Raw genomic sequence first — 26,179 nt, 5'->3', positions numbered from 1 at the left:
CCAAGACTGATCTGCAAATCGCTAGTCTCTGTCTAGAGTAGCTGAATGCTGTCTGAATTCTGAGTAGCCTTGTTGGCAAAGTATGATGCACTGGAGTGTGGAACTGAGAAATTACCAATATGTGAGATTAAGTTAAGAAGTCCACCCATCACAGTGTTTTCTAAGGGTTATATCATAAATGAGAAAGATATGACAACGCAATTGTTCTGTGCTCACTGCACAATTGCGCTCAAACTGCACTTTCTTCAGCAGTAGACTGAGGTTACTTGTCTTCCCTTCAGGAGGTGTTTTGGTCATACTGTGCCAATTGTGGCTGGACCAAGCGGGATTTGCATGTCGTTGCCGTGTGTCTCGCATGACATAGTAGGCAAAACAATGATGGACTGGAATACACCTGGGTTATTTAAAAGTGAATTAATTCAAACATTCTACACATTATTGTGGCATATTAACAAGGGCCTAATCTCCACTCTTTTTGGCTTTAAACGCCAAAAAAGTGGAGATAATATTATCGCCTTATCTACAAGGGGATGGTAACATGCATTAGCGCATGTTAGCAGCCTTTTCCCAGATGCCTCGCTCTGCATCCTTAATGAGATGAAAAGTGGGCATCACTGGGCGTACCTCACACAGGGGGACTTGTAAAATATTGCTAAGTGCACATCGTAATATTTACAAGGCGGCCCACAGCATTTTAACAGATGTAAGTTTTTGGCGAAAACCACAGATTTCGCCAAAAACTATCATCTGCTAAAATCCTGACTAATGTATGTGTAACATGCGAGGTGGATTATTGTGTCACGACCACAGGGTTGTATCATCAAGCATATCGCCTGTTTTGCAGGGAACTTCACTGAAAAACCAGCGATGTTCCCTGCAAAACTGCGATTTCCCCGCTATCGCTGGAAATTATATCGCCATTGTGCTATGCATTGTTAATACAGCGCAAGCATGGCGATAAATTTCAACAATAGCTGGAGTTAATAAAAACTGCGCTAAGCGCAGTCAGTGGTAATTAACGCTGACTCTTGTTGATATGCTCATATTGTTTTGTTTTTCTACTCCTAACTAATAGCATCAAAGTTCTCTCACAATACTCTCTCTTCCAATCAGACACAACAGTGATATAAAGTGCAACCCGGTGCTTGGGAAGAGGGGGAGGCACGGCTGTTGTATTCAGAGAAGCATGGGGATTTTCCTGTGATATATCTTTGAGCATTTCAGAGGGAGAAGCATTTGACTTCTCCTTTATTCTCTCCCCTCATTGTACCATAGGAGGCACACTGATCTATAGACCGCCAGGGCCGATTGGTTCCTTTTTAAGCTCTTTAGGAGAGGCACTAGCGGAACGCGTTTTACGCTTTCCGAAATTTCTCCTTGGTGATTTTAATATTCACTGGGATGCACCTGGCTCTTCAGATGTGTTGGCTCTCCAAGACCTCCTAAGCATAACACACTTAACACAGTGGGTTGCTAAACCTACACACTCCCGTGGACACATGTTGGACCTGATATGTTCCAATTTTACACTCTCCCTTAAAGATCCCTTGCCGGTTATCTGGTCCGACCATGCGGTCATTCACTTTTCTTGGGTAGTGACATCACCATCTCGCCACTCTTCCCCTCCGGTTGGCCCCCAAATACGGAAAATTAATATTCCTGGATTGGTTGAAACCCTTAAGCACTCCCAGATGGCTCTCGCTAGTGATTTAGAGAGCCAAGTTGACCACTTCAATGCCTGGATCTGCCGAGGTGTAGAGGCCACTTCTAAACCGGACCCGCAAAACCACCGACGCGGTCTGCCATCTCAACCCTGGTATACGCCAGCACTCGGAGAACTAAAAAGAGCATGTAAAAAATCCGAGCGGCATTGGAGAGCTGCTTACTCTCCTCAAGCCAAAGCCGACCTCCGTCTAGTTCAAAGAGAATACTATGCTGCAATTAAGACTGCAAAAGGCGCTTACTTTGCAACTAGAATATTAAAGGCAGAGAATAATGATAAGCAGATCTTCTCTATAGTCCAAAGCTTTCTGTCTCCTCTAGCAGAAAAAAAAAAGGTTCCGATTTCCGCAGACTGGTGTGAGGAGATCTCAACCTTTTTCATTAATAAAATTAAGTTAATTGAAGATGGATTTGCCTTAAGTGCAGCGGCCACTTTTCCGCTAGCAGAGGCGCCAGGTACTCTCTCGAGCAATTGTCTGGCCGAATTTACTATGGCTGACCAAACAGACATTCTTGCTCTGCTGAAAGCCCTCAAATCAGGTTCCCCCGCGGACCCTTGCCCGGCAAGAGTTTTAGCTGGAGTAGCGGATTGTGTAGTGGCAGAGGTTACAGCCTTGGTAAACTGGTCAATGCAATCGGCAACGGTACCCAGACAGTGGAAGCAAGCAAAACTTCTGCCCCTCTTAAAAAAGCCTTCAGCAGACCCTCTTGTCACAGCAAACTACCGCCCCATTTCTTTGCTTCCAGCATTGGCGAAAGTCTGTGAAAAGGTGATCTTTCGTCAGCTTAACGCCTTTGTTGAAGAATCTGGGGCGCTTCACCCTGCCCAGTCGGGCTTTAGGTCTTCCTTTAGCACTGAGACAGCCTTGGTTGAGGTGGTGGAAGCCATCAGGGAGTGTACGGACGGGGGCGGCAGAGCGGTACTAATTTTATTGGACCTCTCTGCCGCCTTTGATACGGTCCCCCACCAACTCCTTTTGGCTCGCCTCACAGATATTGGCCTCACGGGGGCCGTTTGGTCCTGGCTGGAGTCCTTTTTGGACTCACGGTATCAGCAAGTTTGGATGCCCCCTCATTCTTCCTCGGCCAGGTTAGTTCAGACGGGGGTCCCACAGGGCTCAACACTGAGCCCACTTCTTTTTAACATCTATATGACCCCTCTGATCTACCTGGCTGAGAAGCTGGGTGCAAAAATTATGGCCTACGCCGATGACACCCAGCTTCTGTTCACTTGGGGTAAAACACAATCTGAAACGGCCACAGCACAAAGGTGTCTGACGGCCGTATTCACTTGGTTGGCACAGGCTAGGCTTAAATGCAACGAGGGAAAATCGGAAATTATACTATATGGTCACTTTCCAGACCAATTTATTGAATTGGTTTGGCCTCCCGATTTCCCCCGTCCTCTCTCCGAGGGGGGCCCTGCCAAGAATCTCGGCATTTGGTTTAATGATGATCTGCGATTTGCAGAGCAGATTAAAAGACTGACGGGCGCCTGCTTTGGGACCCTTAAATCCCTAGGCAGATTTTTCCCTCTCCTGCCCCAGCCGGCCAAAGAAACAGTTTCCAGAGCCCTGATACTGTCCCGACTGGACTATGCCAATGCTCTCTACCTGGGCTCCCCCTCTTTTCTGTTAAATAAGCTTCAGCTTATCCAGAATGCGGCGGCAAGACTTCTGCTGGGCATCCCTAGACACATCAGTATAACATCGCAACTGGCCACACTCCACTGGCTGCCAGTGGCCCAAAGAGTACAATTTAAGGCTCTGGTTCTCACTCACCGAGCCCTACATGATACTGGCCCGGCGTATCTGAAGAAAAGAGTGACACTTCACGTGCCCAGCCGACATCTCAGGTCGGCTTCTCAACGCAGGCTTGTAATTCCACGCTTCAAGCGCTCTAGACTGGGTGGCTCATCTTTTTCGGTTAAAACAGCTACCCTCTGGAACGCCCTGCCGTTCACTCTCAGGGACACTAAAGATCTGAACTGCTTCAAAAAGCTACTCAAAACTCACCTTTTTAATCAAGCCTACTAATACAATGCTGTGCTCTCTCTAGGACTTCTCTGTGGTTATGATCCGCGCCAGGATACTCAAGAGTAGTTGTGCGCGTAACAAATACCCATATAACATATAACATCACTCACTCTTTTTCGCCCCATTACATAATCTGCAATAACAGATATGCTAATAGCACACCACCGATTTTTCAGCACATTACTGAAACATTCCCTAGATAAGCCATACTACATTCTACTATTCTTCTAACTAAGCATAGCCTGTGTTGTATCAAGCTACCCATCCAATAATGAACAAAAATAGTACAGTCCAATAAGGAATGCATCACATTTCTCTTAATAGTTTTTGAAGCTGCTTGATTTGCTGTTTGACAAAACCCATCACATAACATTGAGTATATAACTACAAAGATTTGGCAGCTTTTTAGTTTCAGTTTAAACGTATAAATGATCCTTCACCATTTTACAAAAGAGCTGAAAAACACCTATTTAAAGAACACACCATCATGGTGCAGTAAAAAACCCTGTGGAACCATCTAAATCTCACATAAAATGTTGACTGTGAGTGCCTTTGACCCTGCTCAGTGCTCTGCTTTCTGAAGACCAGGACACCTCCATGTCTGGTTTCAATCTTCAGGCTGCAAGCACTCGGTGCGTGTGGCTGCAGTGAACCAGATAGGTTGACAGTGGCTCGTGCAGTGGACCCAGCAGCACCAGCAATGCCATCAATGCAGGGTCAGGTTCAAAACTTCAGGAAATCAGCCGGCAATCATCCACCTGAAAGCTGACTGGGAGCCTTCAGAAGTCACTCAGCCAACAGCGCTTCAAATGCACACAATGTTCTAATAGTTAATAGTTAAGCATTGCGCTGGCATCACAGACAAATGTAAGACAAACATGCTCAGGATGAAATAGGCGAGGGACGGCACCCAGAGATATACACCCTATGGCTTTTAAGATTACACACGCCTTCCTATTCGACTACCCATATTGCCTTTTTTTAAATGTGTTTTTTAGAGTTTTATATAGCGTGAACTACATCCAAGACATCGGGTATCAGAGAGCTTTACATGAGCATCAATTTGGTTATTGATGGACACATTCATTTTTGTTAGGAAAGGGGAGATTAGGGGCAGATTTATGTTAACTGGCGCATCCCGAGGGATGCGCCAGTTAACGTGCGCCACAGCTACGCCACCCATGGTGCGCCGCATTTATAATGTGGCGCACCATGGTGCAAAAACGGCACAGATGCGTGACGCATCTGTGCCTGATATGTGGCGCATTGCTGGAGTTGCGTCGCAAGCGCGACGCAGCTCCAGCAAGGCTCGGGGGTGCCCCATCTACACAATGCTGCATCAAGACCTACGCCTGCTTCAAGCAGGCGCAGGGTTTTGACGCAGCATTGGCCAGAAAGTGACTGAGTGAAATCTCATACATTTCACTCAGCCACTTTCAGGAGGCGTTCCTGCACAGGAACGCCCCCCCCCTGCGCAGGAACGCCTCCTTATGGCGCAGGGCTTTACAACGTGACGCATCTTCTAGATGCGTCACGTTGTAAATAGGGCACATTGTTTGTGCGGCAGTTGCATCAAATAAAGTGCCACAATTGCGGCGCAAGAGCATCATAAATCTGCCCATAAGTGGTTTGCCCCAAATCACAGGATATTGAGCGTCGTCGCGGAGACTCAATCCCGGTTTCCCCAGCTTCGAGGTCGACCGCTCTAACCATAAGTACATCCTCTCCCCTTTTGTGGTCCCCTTGTGACCATCCTAGTTTCTTTACACTTTTAATACTGAAAGGATAAGTTATATTGAGCTTCTCATGATCGTGTCCAACAATGTACCATACTTTATTTAACAAGTTATCTTATGCTGAAAACCAGGACTTAGAAGAGACCCTGATTGATAACTGTTTTTAAGATATATGAACGTATGATATTTGTTGTAGAATACTTTTATGATTTTCATTAATCGAATAAAGTGGACTTTGACTTGACTTGACTTGATAACTCAATAGTTATAAAATCAGCAGATAAAGGCTGTGCCATATTGCAACAAATGTATGACGCATATTGTGAAGAATGTTTAGGTCTTCTTAAGGATAAGAAGTTAGAGGAAGATTACTGAGGACCTCGCAGGGCAATTTCAGACAAGGCTACAAAGCATAGTTACTGAAGCATAATCATCTGGATGGGTCATGAAAGTGGGCATTGAATTTGTGGTTACAGGGAATCCATGAGCTTCTCATTTCTAGACTCTGTCCAAGATTCACGATACAAAGGACTGGTACCTGGGTACCCCATAGTCTCTGACATCATCCTTGAGAGTAACATCTTACCACTGGAGTATACTATAAACCGACTGAAAATAATTTTCTGCTCTGCTTTGATAAACATCAACCTAAATCAATAAGGGAAAAATTGCCCTTCAATCCCTTTGTGATCCTGAGGAGTCTATTAGACATCACGAGGGAACAGACGCCTTCATACTAATTTCCCCTTTACATTTTTGCACTTAATTTCTTACCTAATAACATGCACATGACTTACAACAACATGCTATTTATGTTTCACTATACAACATTTTGTATCTAATCAGCATTACACCCATATATGTCTGTATTTCGAAGCTGCAAAGAGAGAGATTCAGGAAATAAAGGGGGGGGGGTGTTATTTTTCTATTCGCTATCGAAGCAGAGACAATTTAGGCGGGAAACAGCTAAAATAATGCCTGTTGTGCTTAAAAAATGAAAACACTCGGGATGTTCCCGCCTGAATCGGGTAATTTGGCAGTTAGGAATTCAACAGCGATTGCCACTTACAAGTGTTGAGCAATGACCCCTTCACCTATTATAAAAATATCCATCTGGTCATCTATATCATTGAAGGCCACTCATTGCAGAGCATAACTTCACTCCCGCGTTATTGTGAGCCACATTCCTGTTACATGGACAGGACACAGCATCTTTTCTAAATACTAAAGCAAGGCTTAAAAATCTATCTGCTTGCCTATGTTTTAGTTCCGGAGCAGCAGCAGTGGCAGTAGGTGCACAGGCAAGGACGCCCTCACACTTAGTAAACAATATTAAAAGCATGCTAGGAACACCCACCCCGATAAACCTAGGGCCATATCCTAATCTAATTGTAATTCATATTTTAATTAGTTTAATCCAGTTTTGTGGGCTTTGCTTCCTCCCCGAGAACGTTCGAAACCAAACAGATTGGGGTAAAATAGAGTAAACAAGTTGACTCAGTTGAGCTGTTATAGTTGTTTATGTATACAAGTTTACCTTTCTTTTCTTCTGCCTTGATGACATCATTAGAGACCCTTAAAATGAAAGTGTAAATGTATACGAACATTTTGATGTACTGTTTGCGAAAGGCACATACATGAAAATATAAAAAAAAATACAAATATATCCTTTGCTGGTATAGTTGAATATTTCCCCCCATTGCCAAATACATGTATTGTTCATTTCAAACGAAGAATATTTTCAAGAACTCAAAGGAATGCAATGTATTTTTTGAATAAGCCGAAACTCCATGACCGAGACATTTTGGCTTCAGTCTCGGGAATCTTGTAAACGTGCTATGTTGCAGAACAAGCCCATGTTTAAACAATACATACTGTTTAAAAGAACAATATAAGCATACCTTGAATCACATTTAATAGGATAATTCAGAATCAGAAACATGCATACAATAAAGGTGCCTTTTGTTTAGCCCAATACGATGTAAAAAGTTAAATATGCTCCCACAGTAGACATTATTCTTTAGGAAAATGACATTTCTGACAAGCTGAATGATTTAAACTCTCAATGAGCTATTGTGAAACCAAAAGTAATTGCTTACAAATGTAACAATTACTATCCTTGGAGAACCACCATGTGCTTTGGGCAGAGATCTTTTTTATAATCTCTTTAAAAAGAGAGTTGAAGAAGAAATTGTGAGTCATTATGCAGTTGGCAGAGTCCGCTGGTTATTAATGTATAGTAATAATGCACCGGTGTTGTGTAAAAGACAACTTCATTGTTGCCTCTGAACCGTGTTCCCCTGATTAAAAAAAAATTATCAATAAAACATCCCTATTTTGCCTTTTGTTTTTACTGTTTAGGTGTAGTGTACGCTAACTAGACTTGACGACACACTTTTTCACACTACATAAATATAATTGTTTTGTAAGTTAGGTGCTCAGATAAGTGTAGGAAATGCATTCCTTGATGTTGAGCATATTCGAAAATGTATTACTACATTGCATTTCCCTGATCACAACTGTTGCATTCCATTGAATACTGCTTCTATTGTATTTTATTTTATTGTATTATATTCTATCCTACAATGGATGCATGTTTGCGTCTGTTGCCAGACCCTGCAGCTTGTTATGTGCGCAGGCACAGTATAAGCAGTGGTCGAAGTGAGCGGGATCGGCAGGGCCCGGCGTGCCCCTACTTCTTTAATTTATTGCAATCCGTTCCCCTACTTTTATTTTAACAATGCGCCCAAGGAGGCCATTAATAGTCTAAGTCTATAGATAAGGCTTGGCCGTTCGGAGAAAGAAGGCAAGGTGGGCAGAGAGGGAAAAGGACTCGTATCTTCCTTCTTTCCCAGAGAAGACTGTAGAGAGCCACTCGGGCTCTCCCAAACAATGTTGCCACTTTCACACGCATCCACGCATACCCCGGGGCGGGCTCGCGCCGGGGTATAAATGAGCAAGACGGAAGACTGCTCGGGGTCTTTCCGGCTCATCTCAACACACTGAGTCTGTGTCCCTTATTCTGGGGTCCGAAGGCCACGTGTCAGGCCTTGTAGAGGCCCTCCACAAAGACAAGTACAGCGTACTCTTGTGTTGCTCTGCTGCTGACAGTTGTCTCCCCCTTTCTTCCTTATTTCCTCGCTTTCTGTCTGTCGCTCCTCCTCACTTGCTGTAAATCGTGACTGCGTACCCTCTCTTTCCTCCTTCCCTACATTCGAAATTGCAGCCTCGGGAGAGAGAAATTGAAGGTTCAAAAGACAAAAAATGAATAAATAACTAAACAAAGCATGACAGAGTGGTCCCAAAGTGGCCTGATGTGAATTTATTCACACCTGGCACAGATTAGCGCCACTTTACAGAGTTTGCCAGCAAAGTACTAATTTTATTTTCTCATCTTTCTTTGAACAGCATTGTTTCCCCTGGTGGGTAAGTGCACCATTCCTGGAGGTCCTGCAATACCTGGTTAATATGTAGAGTGGAAAACCTTTAATGTGATCTTATCACTTGTTTCCCTTATTTTAGTTTATAAAATGTCTACCATGACACTGTGTTCAGCACGTGGTCTTTATAAACCATACTGCTTACATTTTGTAAGGATATAAGCAATGGACATTGAAATGGGTCCCTTTCAGGCCCTGTAGTCATGTCCTTAACTTTTCAGGCACAAACACTCACTGATGTCTGAATAAGAGTAAATGTGTTGGGGGCGTGGCTTGGCGCCCGGCGAGGTCGGAAGCGCAGATGTGAGCGCTCCCGGTCGTTTGGGGTTTTCGCCACCTTCAGTGCCGTCCCTGCACCTGCGAGACGAGGTTTTTATGTTCGGACACTGAAGCGGACGCATAGCTTTCATTTGGAGCCCCTCTTGAGCGCCGGAATGCCCGTTTTTGGTATTTTTGCGGCGGACGCGGCTGAGTAAAAGTCGCGCCCGCCATTTTGTTTTTTTTTCCTTCCTCTCAGCGCGGACTGCGGCGCTCACGCTTCAGAACGATGCGACCCTGACACGGAGCCCTGCACGACGTTATGCCTTCAAATGAGGTATTCCTTGCTCATGTTCTTCCTCACCACGAACGCATGCCCTAAGCTGCCTCTTATTGACTTTCAGTGCATTTCATTCGCTTCTATGTCTCCTGAGAGGCCATTTTGAATGAATGGATTGCTGTCTCCTCAGCTACTCGGCAGGTGCACCCAGACATTGTTAATGTTATGCCAATAAGCGCTGTTCTTTCTCCTGCTCGCACTTCTGATAATACTTACTATTTGGGGCAGCTTTGAGCAAGGTTTTTACTCGCTTTCCTTCAAATTGCTCCCCTTGCACTCATGCTGTCTTCTCCTTGACGGACTTCCTCTGCTCTACAAAGTGCCACTTCTCTGTATCCCATCGCCAAGGTGGTTCTTGGCTCTCAGCTCTCGACATCATTCTCTCAACTCCTTAAATTAAAGGATTGGTGGCTGCTTCACCTACCCTCTTTACTTCAGTACTTACCTGCATTTTGCGCAGTTTTTCACTTCCAAACTTCTACGCATACTCCTCACTGCCTCTGGTCTTGTACTGGATAATATTGTTCTTTACCTTTATGGAAAAAAAGGCACTCTCTCGCACCTCCAAGCCTCCTCGACGTGTCTTCATTAAAAACTCTAAAGTCTTCTCAGCGTTGGCGCACCTAGAGGCCTCCCAGGAGTTTATCACTCAAATGTCGCAGTCCAACACGGAGCGGCCCATCCAACCTCCAGGGAAGGTCACGTCAAAACGCCTAAAAAAGGATCCTCCATCGCCAACAGGGTCCACATCGGCTGTCTCCATTGAGCTGTTACTGGAAGAAATTCGAGCCCTCAGACCCTTCATGGAGGAAACTAATTCTAAATTGCAGGTTCTAACTGACAATTGGTCTCAGATGGACGCCAGAGTAACCACAGTAGAACATTCCTTGACCGCCTTACAAGAGTCGTCCTCCAAAGTAACACACATGCAATCTCAAGTTGCGTCTCTTCAAAGGCAGGTCGAGGAGTTGGAGAATCGTAACAGGCGCAACAACCTCCGCCTTTACGGCCTGGCGGAAAATTCTGAGGGGACTGACCCCATCGCCTTCTTCAAATCGTTTCTACCCAAACTTCTCCATCTACCTGAAGACACCACGCTTAACATTCAGCGTGCACACCGGTTGGGTCGCCTTCCTTCTACTTCCTCTCCTTCTTCACGACCAAGGGGTGTCATCATGTACTTCTTAGAATACACTGACCTCCTCAAAGTTATTTCAGCAGCTCGTGCCTCACCTCGCTTACAATGGTCTGGTTCCAATCTTTTCTTTGCGCAGGATTACGCAAAAGCCACAGCTACCCGCCGCAAGGCCTTTTTGGACATGCGACCAGAACTTCGTGCCCTTGGAGCCAGATACGGTCTTTTTCATCCCTGCTTATTCAGAGTAACCTACAACAACAAAACTACGACATATGAAGATCCTGTTCGCCTACGGAGCTTTTTGAATGCAACCCAGGCCTCCAATATGGACTTCTCCAGCTCCTCGTCGGCCTTTCCGCCATGATTTCGGTGTGCTGAAGCATTGAAGTTTCGTTCATTCTGCATGCTTATCGTGCTTGGTTGCATGTATTTTTGTTTGTCTATGCCATGTTTCTCGGCGGTTCTTGTTCTCATGTTCTCTTGCTCTTCCCCTCACATTGCTTTCTTTATCCTTGTTCGTTAGTTAGTACTGTTTATTGCTGTATACTTACGTGCCTTTCTGTCACTCCTTATTGTTGAGTTCGCACCTTCTCTCCTTTGTCTCATTCATTATTGTTCTTTCTTCCCTTGCCTTGCAGGTTTTTCGATGTATGTGGCGTTAATCCCCCGACCTGTTGGTTCGTTTGCACTGGACGCTTACCTCCTCTGCCTGGTGCTCCCCCCTCACTCATCTTCTCGCGTACCCCTCCCCTGGTGATCAACCCTCCCCATCTCTACCCTCCGTAAGTATGTTGTCCCTATCTTTCCGGTTCCTCGCCTTCCTCTTTGTATCTTTTTCACTTCTATGCTCTCCGATTTTTCATGTTGTACAGGTGTCTCTCTCTCTTGATTTTCGAACACTCTTCTATGATTGTCTTCTGCATATCATTCTAACTATTTCTTGGACTACTTTATCCTTTTCACTACACAACTCCCTTCTACATTCCTTTCCTTCACTCTTTTTCTCCCTTACTTATCCTTCTACTCTTTATTGTACTACGCTGATTTTCACCGACTCCCTCATCCTTCTTGACTTTTTATGTTTTTCTTACTTCTCTGGGTCCCTTTCGAATTTTCTTATCTTCTTCTGCTTTTCTTCTTTTTCTTCCCTCCTCTTTGATATGAAATGTCTCTTAAAATAATCACCTGGAATGTTAAGGGTATCAACTCACCTATCAAACGACAACGAATTTTGTCTCATCTTTCACGTTTAAATGTGGACATTGCTTTTTTGCAAGAAACCCATTTGTCTGCTGAAGAATCTGTTAAGTTGAAAAGAAGTTGGGTGAGTGATGTTTATTTTTCACCTGGGGATGGCAAACGCAATGGAGTTGCTATTTTATGTCACAAAGCTCTCTCTCCTTCTATGATTTCTCAAGAGTCAGATACTGAGGGCCGATGGACTTACGTTAAACTCTCCATTAAGAATGTTCCAATTTCTCTTCTTAATGTTTATGCCCCTACTACTGGAGATCCCACCTTTTGGCATTCATTTTCCCAGCATGTCACCAGATTCATTGATGATAATTTCATTTTAGCGGGAGACTGCAATCAGCCCTTAGATCCCTTCTTAGACAGAAATTCCAAAGCACATTTTATTCCTAACAAACCTCACAAATTCTTCTCCCAAACCATCTCCCAAACCATCTCCCAACATAAACTCACTGATGCTTGGCGTCTCTGTAACCCAAGTCTCCAAGAATTTACCTTCTACTCCCCATGTCATCATTCCCAATCTCGAATCGATTACATTTTTGTTACCCACAATATTGCCCAGACCCTCTCTTACGCAGAAATAGGCCCAATTTTACTTTCTGACCATGCCCCTACATTAGTTCAATTGGACCTTTTGCCCAAATCAACAGGCCCGAAACGTTGGCGTTTTAACAATTCTCTTCTCCTGGACCCCAAATTTACTACCGCCTTCACCTCCTTCACTCATGAATTCTTTGCCCTCAACGACAACTCTCCTGTTCCCAAACACACTATATGGGATGCTTTTAAAGCAGCAGCGAGAGACTTTATCATTGGCTATGTTGCTAAAAAACGTAGAGATGCTCGAGAAGCTACCAGAACCATCCTCCTAGACATCAAGAAATTGGAGCATTCTTATTTTACCTCTCGCTCACAGCAAACTCTAACTGCCCTTATCAACGCTAAGATGAATTTTAACAAAAAATCCACAGATGATGCATCATTGTATTTATTAAAGTCTAGTGCCAAGTTTTATGGGGGCAAGAACAAAGCTGGCAAAATCCTGGCTAATTATCTGAAGGTGAAACACAACAAATTAAACATTGAATCTATCTACGACACTGACTTGAACCTTAAACACACAGACGCAGACATTCTCACTACATTCTCCACTTTCTATGAAACCTTATATTCTTCTGAAACTCACCCATCTCCCCATTCACTGGACACATTTTTTTCCACTATACAAAAACCATCACACTTTCCACTTGACCTTTCTCAATTGGAACGCGATATATCCCAACAAGAATTACTTAAAGCACTTCAAACACTCCAAAAAGACAAAGCCCCTGGGCCTGACGGCTTCACTGTAGAATTCTTTCTCCATTTCTCAAAGCTTCTTATACCCAGACTCCATTCTCTTATTGGCACTTTCCTCTCCTTGGGTTCTTCCTCGGGCTCCTTCCCAGACGCCCATATCTGCCTCATACCCAAGGAGGGGAAGGATCCTCAATATTGCAAAAACTACAGGCCAATTTCTCTGGTCAATATTGATTACAAAATTTTCGCAAAATCTCTTGCAGTACGACTCGACCTTCTCCTTCCAGACTTATTGGGTGAAGAACAGTCCGGCTTTGTCAAAGGCCGATTCATCACGGACAACACCAGACTCCTATTTAACATTCTCTCTAAATCCCGCCCTTTACCTCACCCTCTTGCGGCCATTGCTTTGGACGCTGAAAAGGCGTTTGATAGGGTTGAGTGGACTTACTTGTTTCATACCCTCCTATGGTTTGGTTTTGGTCCCCTTTTTATATCTTTAATTTCACTGCTTTACTCCAACCCACGAGCAGCGGTTTGCGCCAATGGTCAAATCTCTTCATTTTTTGATTTAAAAAGAGGCGTTCGTCAAGGATGTCCCTTATCCCCCTTTCTTTTTAACTTGGCTTTAGAACCCTTCCTCTCCAAGCTTCGCCAGAACCCCTCCATCCATGGTTACCAATTATCAGATTCCCACATCAAACTAGCTGCTTATGCGGATGACATTCTGTTATTTGTTTCCAACCCCTCTCTCTCCATTCCTGCTTTTCTTACCGAAGTCCATACTTACTCCCACATCTCTGTTATAAACTTAATAACGACAAATGCGAGATCCTCCCTTTAACCAAATTTACCTTTAAACCAGATTTTGCCGCCTCCAACTTCACGTGGAAACCTTCCCATATCAAATACCTTGGAATGCATGTTGCCCCCACTATCCCAGATACTGTTTCTCTGTGTATGTCCAAATGTGTTCAAAAATTGACGGATCTCACGTCCAAATGGCATCCCCTTTACCTCTCCTGGTGGGGTTGCCTAGACACTATAAAAATGATTCTATCCCCTATTGTTCTATACACGCTCTCTAATATCCCGGTCCCCATCCCATCCAAATTTTTCAAACAGATTAACTCCATTTTAATCTCCTTTCTCTGGAACAAAAAGAAACCACGAATGTCCTTGGCGCGCTTGATTCGCCCTAAATCAGAGGGTGGGGTTAACTTCCCTGATTTCCCCGCCTATCACAAAGCATTCCAATTAAGGCAAGCCTCTTTTTGGCTCCAAGATCCTGATACCCCATGTCCATTATGGGCCAAACTCGAACGCCTTCTTCTATCTCCCTTTTCTTTTTCCGAATACCTCTCCTTCTCTCGCAAACCCGCATCTGTCTCTACTCCGATTCATAAGTTTACCACAAAAATACTCCTCTCTTCTTCTCATTCACCCCCCACCACTGTTGCCGATTTCCTATCCTCCCCCATATGGCATAACACCTCCTTACTCATCCGAGACAGACCCTTTTTCTGGAAATCTTGGCATACTCGAGGTCTGCAATGGATTTCCCAACTTTTCTCTAACTCCTCTTTCTTATCTTTTCATGAACTTCGCACCCTTTATGACTTACCCGCCTCCTCTGCACGTCAATATCAATCCCTTAAAAACACGGTTTTATTGAAATACGGTCTCCTCACTCAACCCAACCTTTCTTCTCCCACATCCACTCTCACCTCCTCACTCCACTTCTTCTTACGCACTGCCCCAAGAGCCACCGCTATTTATAAATACCTTCACGCCAGTGTGACTCCAAGACCTAAATCCAAAGTCGAGGAGTCCTGGGAGCATGATTTGTCTGTCTCTTGGTCAGTTCCCTTCTGGGACAAAATCTGGACCAAACTCCGCAAATCTTCAAGGGCAGCAACACTCACTCAGACATTATTTTTTATTTATAACAGACTCCTCTTCACACCTTCTGACCTGCACAAACGCTTTCCTACTACTCCTCACACATGCTGGTCTTGCTCATCTCCGCAAGCTGATTTACTCCACATGTTATTTTTATGCACTCACGTTCGTAGTTTTTGGTTGCAGGTTTGGGCTCAAATCAATGTGATTTTCCACACCTCCATCCCTTTCTCCCACACACATGTTTTTATAGGTAGCCTTTCCCCTTGCTGGGATGCTGTTGACTTGAAACCCCAAATTGTTGACCTCTTACTTGCTGCTGCTTTCCAACAATTAACAGTTAACTGGAAGGATTTCTCCAAAATTTCTTTCAAAGCATGGTGGTTTAATGTGTGTCATAACCACAGGCTCGATACCACTCATGTTTTTCCGGCATGTTTGGCTGTCAAACGCATGGACTTATGGACCCCAGTTACACTTTATTTGGACTCTTGTAGTAAACGTTTGTTTCATCCTCTACCTCCACAACAAGAGGTTCCCAAACCCCCTTAATTGCCCGATACATTCCATTTCTCCTTCAATATATTATTTTCTCAAAGTTTCTTAATGTTTTTATGATTGCCATATTTCATGTTCATGTATTTTTCCTTTATCTCTTCTTCGTTTTTCAATTTGCACCCAGATTTCTTTTTTATTGCTTAAGAGTCTTTAACTTTGTATCCCATTGTATTCTGTTTTGACACCTGATTTTCTCTTTTTATTACTACCAAATAAAATTCTTTTGAACTTAAAAAAAAGAGTAAATGTGTTATGGTAACCATGATGTCTGTTGTTCCTGCTTACATTTTACATGCTTTCTTTAATCTTGCATTCCTAGTAAGTGTTTGCTTTTTCCTGGATGTTGTTACTTTTCTTTTTCAGGCAGCATATTACTCTTCTCTAGTGCATAACATGAATTGAGTCGTATCCAGGTGTTTATAGCGGGGGACAATTGGGTTGTAGTTGAAGGCAGTGTGAGTTTCTCTCAGTGGAGCAATGTGGTGTTCAGTGGGGGAGAGGATGTGGTACATGGGCCAGAGCTGTCGAAATTTGGAACTGGGAAATCAGGTTCATTCTTCATGAACAGTCCACCAGACCACTCTCCTGAGGGGGCACATTCCCATGCTAGTACTTAGAAGAAGGCCTGCTAGACCTTAGATGCCCTGGTGTCATAACACCAGCAGATGGGCCTGAGTGGTGGCAAGTGTGGATAAACCTTAAAGGCCTGTCCGCCACAGTCCATACTGAAGTTCACCTTCAGGCTTGCGGGCAGGCCTATGAAGCAGCACACCCTACAGCAACAGTGACTCTGTCTCTGAGGTCACAGGACCCTTGATGCCAGTCCGCCTCATCCATTGGTACCTCCATTGGCCTTGTTTCAGCAGTAACAGTGCAACTCACCAGGGATCGACAATGCAGGATTTGCAAGTACAACAAACTGAGGGGCATATTACCAAGCAGGGCGATAGGCAATTATCGTCGCTTTAGCGGCCGTTTTCAGCCGCTAAGCGGCGATAATTCTATTGCTCTATTAGCAAGCTCTCGCTAACAGCAGTTAGCGACAGCTTTAGGCGATAGCGAGCGGTTTGAGTCCCGCTTTGCATGTCAGTGATATTTATCGCTAATGACATGCAAAGTGGGCGTACCCAACCTGTTAGCGACTGAAAGCAGTCGCTAATGTCGCTATCACCTATTAGCAAGGCAGGCGTAGCGATGGAAATATTCCCGCTATTGCCAAAAATGAACGCCTACTCCGACCAGTTCTTAGCCATGTTATCCAATTGGAGGTAAATAACATGGCTAAGATCATTTTGTCGCTAATGCGTGAATATCGCTGTATTCTCAGCGATATTCACGCTATCGTCGGAAAATGTATCGCTTTGGAGATAAACGTTGCTAATAGCACGTTATCTCAGCGATAATTTCCGGCAATGCTTAGCGATAAAAAATTCGTTGCTAAGCCTAGTTAGTGATAAATATCGCTAATCGTTGGTAATATGCCCCTGAGTTCGCAAACTTCACAGTCTCTGTACTTCATGCACAAGCACTTTTAACATGTGCTGCCTGCTTTGGGGCACTGAAATTATGCAGCAATAGAGGACAAAATGATTCTGCAGTGTTGACTAATTATACAGTAAAAAAAGGCTGCAGCGTAATGCAGTATATTTTCTGATGCTTTATCATTTTGACAGTTTTAAACATACTAACAGTCTCTTCAAAGATTTTGCCTCATTAGTTCCAGTGTAACATACAAATGCAGTAGTGAGAAAGGTGACCGGTCAACCTTTGGAAAGAGCTGTCCATTTCGCAGCAACACAAGTCAAATTTTTAGTAACTTTTGTACCGTTTTAGCTACAAACATTTTATTAATTTAAATCGTCCAATTATGCAGCAAATAATGTATTATGTGGCAAATATGGTAGAGCCATAATTATGTGGAACACATTTGCAAACTAGGATATTTTGCCATTCATGTTTGAACTGCTCTTGTCGAAAATGGGAAGAGAGGTGCTGATGGGAGAAACAGCATGGCTCGAAGACTAATGGCTTGTGCTTCCACTTTTATGCATATTTAGGACCTTCTGTGATTGGAAACGTATCCCACTTTGTTGATGTATTTTAATGTCAATAACTCATATTAAATATTTAATAAACATGGACATCCATAGTTGAATTAAATAATGTAATAGGCTGTAACTGGTCGGTGAAATACCAAACAAATACTAACAATAGGGGGGGGGGGTGCTCTTTCTGAATACACCTCTGACTCCGTCTACTCACCCAATCCGCGGGTTATTCCCACCTTCTGATTCTCTGCCCATAGTTCCCTTACTTTTTTTCCCTATTTCGACCACTGAGTATAAGGCCGTAAATGAAAGAGACCACACACTAGTATTGTGGTTACGCAATTGCCTCGAGACGCGGTCTTTCAGGCTCTTTATTGGGTTCCCGTTACATCAGGGGCAGTCCATCATGATCCGAAGTAACAGGTGTTGTTCAATACCACCCCTTGCTTGGGAAGCTGCATGGAACAATCCATACAGAATCCAAAAAGCATGCCTCCTTAGCCCACACAAACACAAATCAAAAGAAAAACAATGTAACTGAGAAAGTAAGATTATATATCATCAGCCGTATGGTGTGATATTTATTAAGACCTAAACATGTGCTGCAGTTCTGTTTCACTAGCTAAAGAATTCCACATGAAAGAATGACAGATTGAACAACCACCACGTGCCACTTTATGACAGAAAGACACCCTCTTACCTCAGAATGAAATCTTTCAATCTTGTGGAGAAGGCAGTGTGAGTCCTCAAAATATATCTGGCCACACCTTGCCAACAATATCCAGCACCCACACATCTGGACGTACAGGAGAAATTCATCCCAGACCTCTCTCTTCATGAGTCTCTTGGACATAGTCTCTGGACTCAGATGGTTTCGCAACAGGAGGAGGAGAATCAACCTCAGCTGACGGAACTCTTGTTGCCTCATAGCCACCTCTTTGTGGCTCCATACATGCTTCCATCCTCGCCTTAAAACTCAGGTCTCAAAAATGATACCTCTTGAAGATGATCTCTTAACCATTCCGTGCAGTGAGCATAGTTCCCTTCACAGCGCTCACCCTCCATGGATCTACTTCGAAAGGCAGTAGGAACTTACACCCAGGACGACAATTTTTTACAAGCACCCAGTCATCAACTTGAAAATGCCTCCAATCAGCATATTTTGTCATTTTGCAACTGTTGCATGCACAAGGCATCAGCAACCTGATCCCGGAACATGGATGGTGCATCAAACAACAACCGGGATCATGCATAGAGTACAAGGAGACACTTGGTTGTGGCATGGGGAGTGAGTCAATATTCACAAGAAAAACATATATAGCACACTCTAGGTTTTGTCCTTTTGCCAGCGCAATTCGCTGACCGCTATTCAGTGTTTGTATAAAGCATTCAGCCTCCCCATTGGCCTGTGGCCATCGAAGAATTATCTTCTGATGATGGATCCCTCTGGAGGTCACGTAGTCAGCAAATTCCTGACTGGAAAATGGAGGTCCATTGTCAGTTCTTATCTCTTTAAACGGACCATGGGTGGCCATGACTTTCTCAAAATGAGGGATAGTTTGGTTTGCAGTCATAGATTCGAGAATTTCCACATCTGGATATTTTGAAAAGTCATCAATGATCACCAGCATGTAGCGACCATCGGGTAAAGTTCTGAAATAACTCCTGGCTCTGTGCCATGGAATGAAGGGGGTGGCTTCAGTGATGAGAGGGGCTAGTGAGTCAGCCTGACCAACGGCCTGACACAGAGATCATTGATGCACAGTGCGCTCCACCCTGTCATCTAGCCCCAGAAACCATACCTTGCACCTGAGTCTTGACTTTGTCCTGACGATCCCCCTGATGAGCTACGTGAGTAAGATCTACCACCGGCTGTTACAATGTCTCTGGAATCACTAGAGAAGCACCCCACAGCAAACACCCTTCCAGTATCACCACCAGTTCATGGCATACATTATGCAACAATACCTACATTGCTTGCGCCTCCTCTGCACAATAAGAAACATTCTGGTTAAGAATGTGCCAATTTCCTAAGGTTACTTCAGAGACCGCCAGTTGCAAACATTCATCAGCCCATGGAGCTGAGATAATCTCCTCTAGGGAGATGGGCAAAGGCCTTGAGCGCTCCACCACTAGCCTGATGTACTCCTCTATGTCTTCGGCGTCTGACATTTCACTAGCTGTGGCAGGTCTCACTGTCTGGAGAGATAATCTGCAGGATTCTGAGACCCTGGTTGGGACACTAGAGAGAAACGATATTCTTGCCGTTGAAAGATCCACTTTTCAATTCCGGGTGGTGGTGTTGATGAGGATCCTGTGAATAATGGTATTAAATGTTTGCGGTTGGTGTGAATAATGAATGGATGACCATAGAGATATAGATGGAAGTGGTGACACCCCCAATGAACAGCAATTGCTTCTCTTTTGATGTGTGAATACCTCTGTTCAGTTTCAGTTAACGCTCTGCTCGCATATGTTACAGGAGCCAATCCTCCATCATCCTGTCTCTAAGACAAAACAGGTCCAAGGCCGTGGGACTAGAATCCACCGACAACTCATGGCGAGGATTAAAGTATGCCAACATGGCATGGGCAGACACCGCTTGTTCAGTTGCCACAAACGCTGCCTCTTGGGTTGTACCCCTCTCCTATACAGCACTGGCCTTGGTTAGTTCTCTCAGGAAGGGACAGTGAGAGCAGTGAGATTTTGAATAAATGGATCACAGTAGTTGACCATCCCCAAGAAACTGTGAACAACACTGACGGTCGTCGGGGCAGGGGCTGATTGAATGTCCTGTACCTTTCTAGGGTCCAGCATAACCCCATGTTCTGAGAAGCAATAGCCGAAAAATGCCACTTCTGATTGAAATAATGTGCACGGTGAGAACGCCACTTGATGTGCACTTCTTATGATGAAGAGTGAGTCCCTTTTCTTGAAGCCTTCAAAACGTTGCCCGCAGCCAACCCAGGTGTTCCTCAATTGATGGGGCAAGCACTAGACTGTCTTCACTGACATTAATGACCCCAAATAACCCGGCCAAAGCTCCTCATATTGTGTCCTAAAAAACCTCAGTGGCACTAGAAATCCCAAAACTCAGGCGTTTATATCTCCTCAAACCCATATGAGTGGAGATTGTGGTAATTGCTCTTTACTTCGCACCCAGCATCAACTGATGATACCCTGCGCACAGTTCCACTGTGGGAAACATTTTGATTCTCTCACTTCCGCTACAATGTCATCAACTGTGGGTATCAAGTGGCGTTCTCACCGTATCACCATATTGGGCAGCCTCATGTCTATGCAAATTCTCACTTCGCCAGGCTGTTTGGATTTATGAGCCACGATGATCGGTGACACCCATGGGGTGAAGACCATTCACCTTTTCGATTACGTCAGCCAGTTCATGCTTACTTAGCTCCTCTTCCACTTTCGGGGGCATATGCAAAGCTACCCGGTGATGTTTCAACGCCACAGGTTGAATGGAGTCATCAATGTGGAGATGTATTAGGAGATCTTTGAGACACCCAAAGCCCACGAACAGGCACGTAAATTCAGCTACCAACTCGTCCACAGTCCAAAAGATGAATACTGAAGGTGAACAACACCAGTTGAAGACGTTCCACTGTCCTGCAGCTCAGCAGCGTTCCAGAGCCTGTTTTGGTAATGTACACTTTCACCATGGTGAAAACTCTTGCTAGAGGGAGAGGCTTGGCCGATCCATAAGCAAAGACTTGAGTGACGGTGGGGCGTAGACATGGGCGCATAGAGACAGTTTGTAATACTGATTGAGCAATATTTTTAATCAACTCTCCTGTATCAATCACAGCCAAAATGTCATGTCCCGAGAGAAGAATGGTGCATTTTGGGATGTGATGTGATGCGATGCATTTTTGCTTGCCCGGCTGCATGGGATGAGTGACATGTACCACGCATTCCATGTTGTCATTGTCCATGTCTTCTTCCTCGTAAGGAGCTTCGGACGTGTGTAAGACATTCACTGATTTAGGTTTCAAACCCTTGGGAACGTTTGAAGATCAACATACTCTGGCAAAATGGTTCAATTTGCTACATGCTGAACAACTTTTTCCTTGGGCAGGGCCCTTGGTGACGATATGGCGCTACACACATGTTGCATGCCTTATGCGCCATCGCTGACTTGGAACAGATTTGTTTCTTTTCCGCCCCCACCATCACAACCGCGTTGACCGGTTCTGTCTTCACTTGTCGTTGTAGGGCCTCCTCTATGTGGGCAGTAGGCACCTTCAACAGATCTTTTGAACGTCCCATGGTAAGCATGTCAACCATAGACTTTCTAGGGACCTGCAGAATGTTCTCCCTCAGCTTGACTGAGGCGCATCCTTGTATAAATTGGGCTCGAATTTCATCGTTCGGTACTGAACATTTGCTAGGTAGATCCCATAAGCAAGTGTAATATGATTCAATAGATTCTTCAGGTGATTGCCTGGTCTGTTGTAACAGGAATCGTTCATTATCATGATTTGCAAGCGGCTGAAAATGCTCGGTGAGTGTCTCCTTCAGAGTAGCGCACTTGTACTTGCAGGCATCACACAGATCTGCACACTTATGGCACAAGGGCTCTCTGTAATCTGAGCCCTGACATAATTGGCATTATAACACTTTGCCAACAATCTCATTATATGATTGAGACAAACATATTTGCAACATCATTAGTGGGAGTACTGTTCCTTGATCACTTTATCCGGTGGCTACTCTCAATTTAATCTAATACACCTAGGAGAACCGGTATACTTGACTCCCTATGCTGTAACCTAGACAGGAGGTCTAACTACTGGACCCCTACATAAGACCAGCCCTGATGAAGTCATAGGGATATCTCCTGGTAATTATGAAACAGATGTTGGCTAAGGCTAAAAGAAAGCGATGAAATAAAGTTCAACACTTGAAGACAACAGACCAATTGTACAAAACTGTAACTGATTTGAATGGTGTGTGCTTTAAATCTATTATCGCTGTCTACCAATCTTAGGATGGTACTAGGGGAGTAGGGTGTATCTTCCTATTATTGAATGCACCACAGGCGTAAATCTTTGTTTCACAACACACATATGTAATTACTACAGGAGTTCCTGACACCTCACCAACACCCAGTTCTCAAATCAGTAGCGTAGGTGAAAGGTGGTCCATTCCCTGTCACAGACTTTCCAAGCTTGTGTATAGTGGCACTCCCAGTTACAGCAGCATAGGGCGTCTTCTGCCTGGGTCTAACGACACTGCAGCAAAGTAGGTCTCGTGCTGCTCCACCCAGTCTTTCCAGCATGCTGCTTGTGCAGACGGGGGACCATCCACCACAAAGTGTTCTAATGCCGGTATTGAGGCCATGGCAATCAGAGGTGTAGAACAAAAACAAACAAAGCCTACGCAGGAGAGATGCAGGAAGGCAAAATGTTTGGGCTGACCATTTAGAGAGGGTGATTGTCCAACAGACAGGGTCAGCGAAGTGAGGAATTTGGCACAATGCAGATGGTCACCCTTGCACACAATGTGCTTAGGAATTTTCACAAGTGGCTGACTTTGCACTCATTTCAGGCTCATGAAAAAATGGGTGCATTCAAGGAGATTGCGCACACATATAATTAAAAAAACCTCAAATGGAGTGGGAAAATTGTATGTACATTTCTTGTCCCCAAGCAGACAGTGCTCACGTGCTGCAGAGTGATTGTCTTGGTAGTGGCTATTCCTGATGTGATCAATAATCTCACCAAGTCCACTGTATCTATATAGATGGCAAGGGCCCCTATATGGAAAGTGACACCATCCTACAGTCTTGGCTTTGTAGCCATCAACACATTTCCTGCTAGAAATCATGAACCTACACTTACATAGTAAAATACAAACCTACAAGTCCAAGAATGCAATAGGCTTGTAGGTAAAATACAAGGTCTAGCTGACTGTGCAATACACGAAATGGGACCACTTAACAGCTGTATGCTATGTGCTTAAACAAGAGAATAATTAAACAATCCCAAAGGAAACTGAGAAATAACAGTATAGGTATGGATAACATGAACCAGAGTGGTGCACCGTAAATGCATGCTCAAATCAAATGAGATTATGACAGGTTCATTGAAATAATGATGATGGCAAAATGTAGCTCTAAAGCAATCGAAAGGACTGTCACTTTGCAGGTGCTCGATTTTCATTTACTGCATTCATTATGCTGGGCTTGAAGTGGGATTTGTCCCTCTAGGTCCGAGACAAGGTAGTAATTAAAAATAGCCGTTAAAAAGTTTTTCCATATGGCCCCTAATTACATCCCTAGTTTAATTTTTATCAGAGAGATGAAGTAGTGTTGTATGTTTATTATGTAAACTGCATTAACTTTTTACATTTCTTTTTAACATTTCTGGACATTGCTGGCCAGTGGGACCAAGAATAGATGCTGGTTTAGGTTTGACATCCTCATTCTTGTACTTCCTCCAGCATTACAGTTGCACTTGTTGCTTTCCCTTCTATAGGCGGGGTGCATTGAATTCTTCATCAAGAAGTTCCAATGATGTAAGATACTTTTGGCACAGTGATTGGGCTGAGTTGTGCTTGCTGGAGCTTTTCAGATTTTTTCAATCTAACAAACATTCTTGTTCTACTGCAATATACCATTGACAATTAGGTATATTTTCTTCATTGGCTATTTTAGCCAGATTCACAAAAATGTGTCCTGACAACTGCTCAACCGTTTTTTGTTAGGTCATATGCCAACAGCCTAGCGTTGCAAGCAACACACTTGGAAGTGTCCCTAAATAATCAATAATTTCCCCAAAATAGCAATGCTTGTTTTGTTCATGTTGAATATTATCACACAATGTAATGAACTCTGAAAAGAAAAGACTTTCTCATATTCCTATAATAGGACAGTGAACTTAAATAAAATATGTATTTGTGTATCCATTTTCTGTGATTGAAAGTTAAGCTCATCAACTATAGTAGGCAGCAATCAAATTGAGTGTATCTACCCATCAGCCTTTACTGACTGGATTGTCCCGTAGATTATGGGCAGAGCAATTTGACAACCTTTAAAGCTCTGCTTCAGAGGTATTGTCAGAACTGGTCTCTTATCTGCTTAAAGTTGAAAAACTAATATCTTCGCATTTTTGCTGTTTGACCATAGGATTATCTTAATTCTTTTTGACAAATCATAATTTTTCAAAGAGTACGCATTGAGATTTAGTTTGGCGTCAAAGCAAATCTATCAGTGATGTTGACTAATGCCTCTAGTTTTTGGTTTAGAGCATTAGAGTATATTGTCTTTCTATTGCTAGGAAGCCCAGAGAACATTTCAATCTTTTCAATGCTGTTGGTGTCTAGGTGGGCTGGTAACACTTCTGCAGACTCCCATAATTCACCATGGGACAGGTCTAGCTCAGATTGGGGAGGGATCCCTTCTGGCATATGGAATAATGCCTTCAGGTTATATGGCCCCAGTTGTCTTAAGCCCATGGCTGGCATTTAATTTGTACTATCCACTTGATCAGTGTCTATAAGTTCAATTAAAGTGTTATCAAAGGGATCAGGGACCTGTAATTTGTAAACCTGGGCCTCTGCTGGGAGGAATGCTTCATACAGGATGTCAAAGATTTAGCATTATTTTAATTGCCACAACCCCTATGGTGACCAAAGTAGTCCTGGGTATTCTGTCAGGCATAGTTGTATGGCTGTGCTACTATCCCAAAACCACATGGTGAATCGTTTTTTGCCCACATTCTTATAGAGTCTATATCAAGTGGTACCTCATGTGTTGTATGGTTGGAGAATAAATTACATCGGTGGACATAATATCTGCCTGAAATTCTGCTTTCGTAGAGTTTAACTCATCATTCAGCAGTGATTGGTGAAATTCATTCTTATGTTGTAGATAAAGGCCTTCTGTAGAACATCTGCCTTTTCTGCATAGTCACCCCTGTTCTTTCGCTTTTTGCTGGACCCTAGATTTTATGGCTTTAGAACTCTCTGCTCTTTACCTATGCAATCCAGTAGTAAAGTGCCTGTTCCCACTCCTTTTAACATGGTTAAATTAGCATATTTCTAATTAACATATTTAACTTACCTCTGAAAGTCCCTAGTATATTATACAAGGTGTTTCAAGGGCCTGTAAGTTAAATGTCTTTAGTGGACTGCAGCACCTATTGTGCCAAAACACTACAATAGCAGTGCAAACATGACCTTAGGCCTACCGCTGTAGCCTGACTATAGCAGTGTAAAAATGTTTTCTTGCCCTGTGAAAATAAACCTGTTTGACAAGTAAAAACCTCTCTTCAAAATATTAGAAAATCACCCCTATGTAGACCTTGTAGCTCACAAGGCAGGCTGCATGTTATTTAAAAGTAGGATATGTAGAAATGTAATGCTAACAATGACAAGCACCCAGACATTTTTGTATTGTGGTAGGCCTAGAGCTCCTATAAAGCCAAA

Source organism: Lissotriton vulgaris, chromosome 8 (assembly GCF_964263255.1).
Source record: "Lissotriton vulgaris chromosome 8, aLisVul1.2, whole genome shotgun sequence".
Taxonomy (NCBI): Eukaryota; Metazoa; Chordata; class Amphibia; order Caudata; family Salamandridae; genus Lissotriton; species Lissotriton vulgaris.
This window is presented reverse-complemented; position numbering follows the sequence as displayed.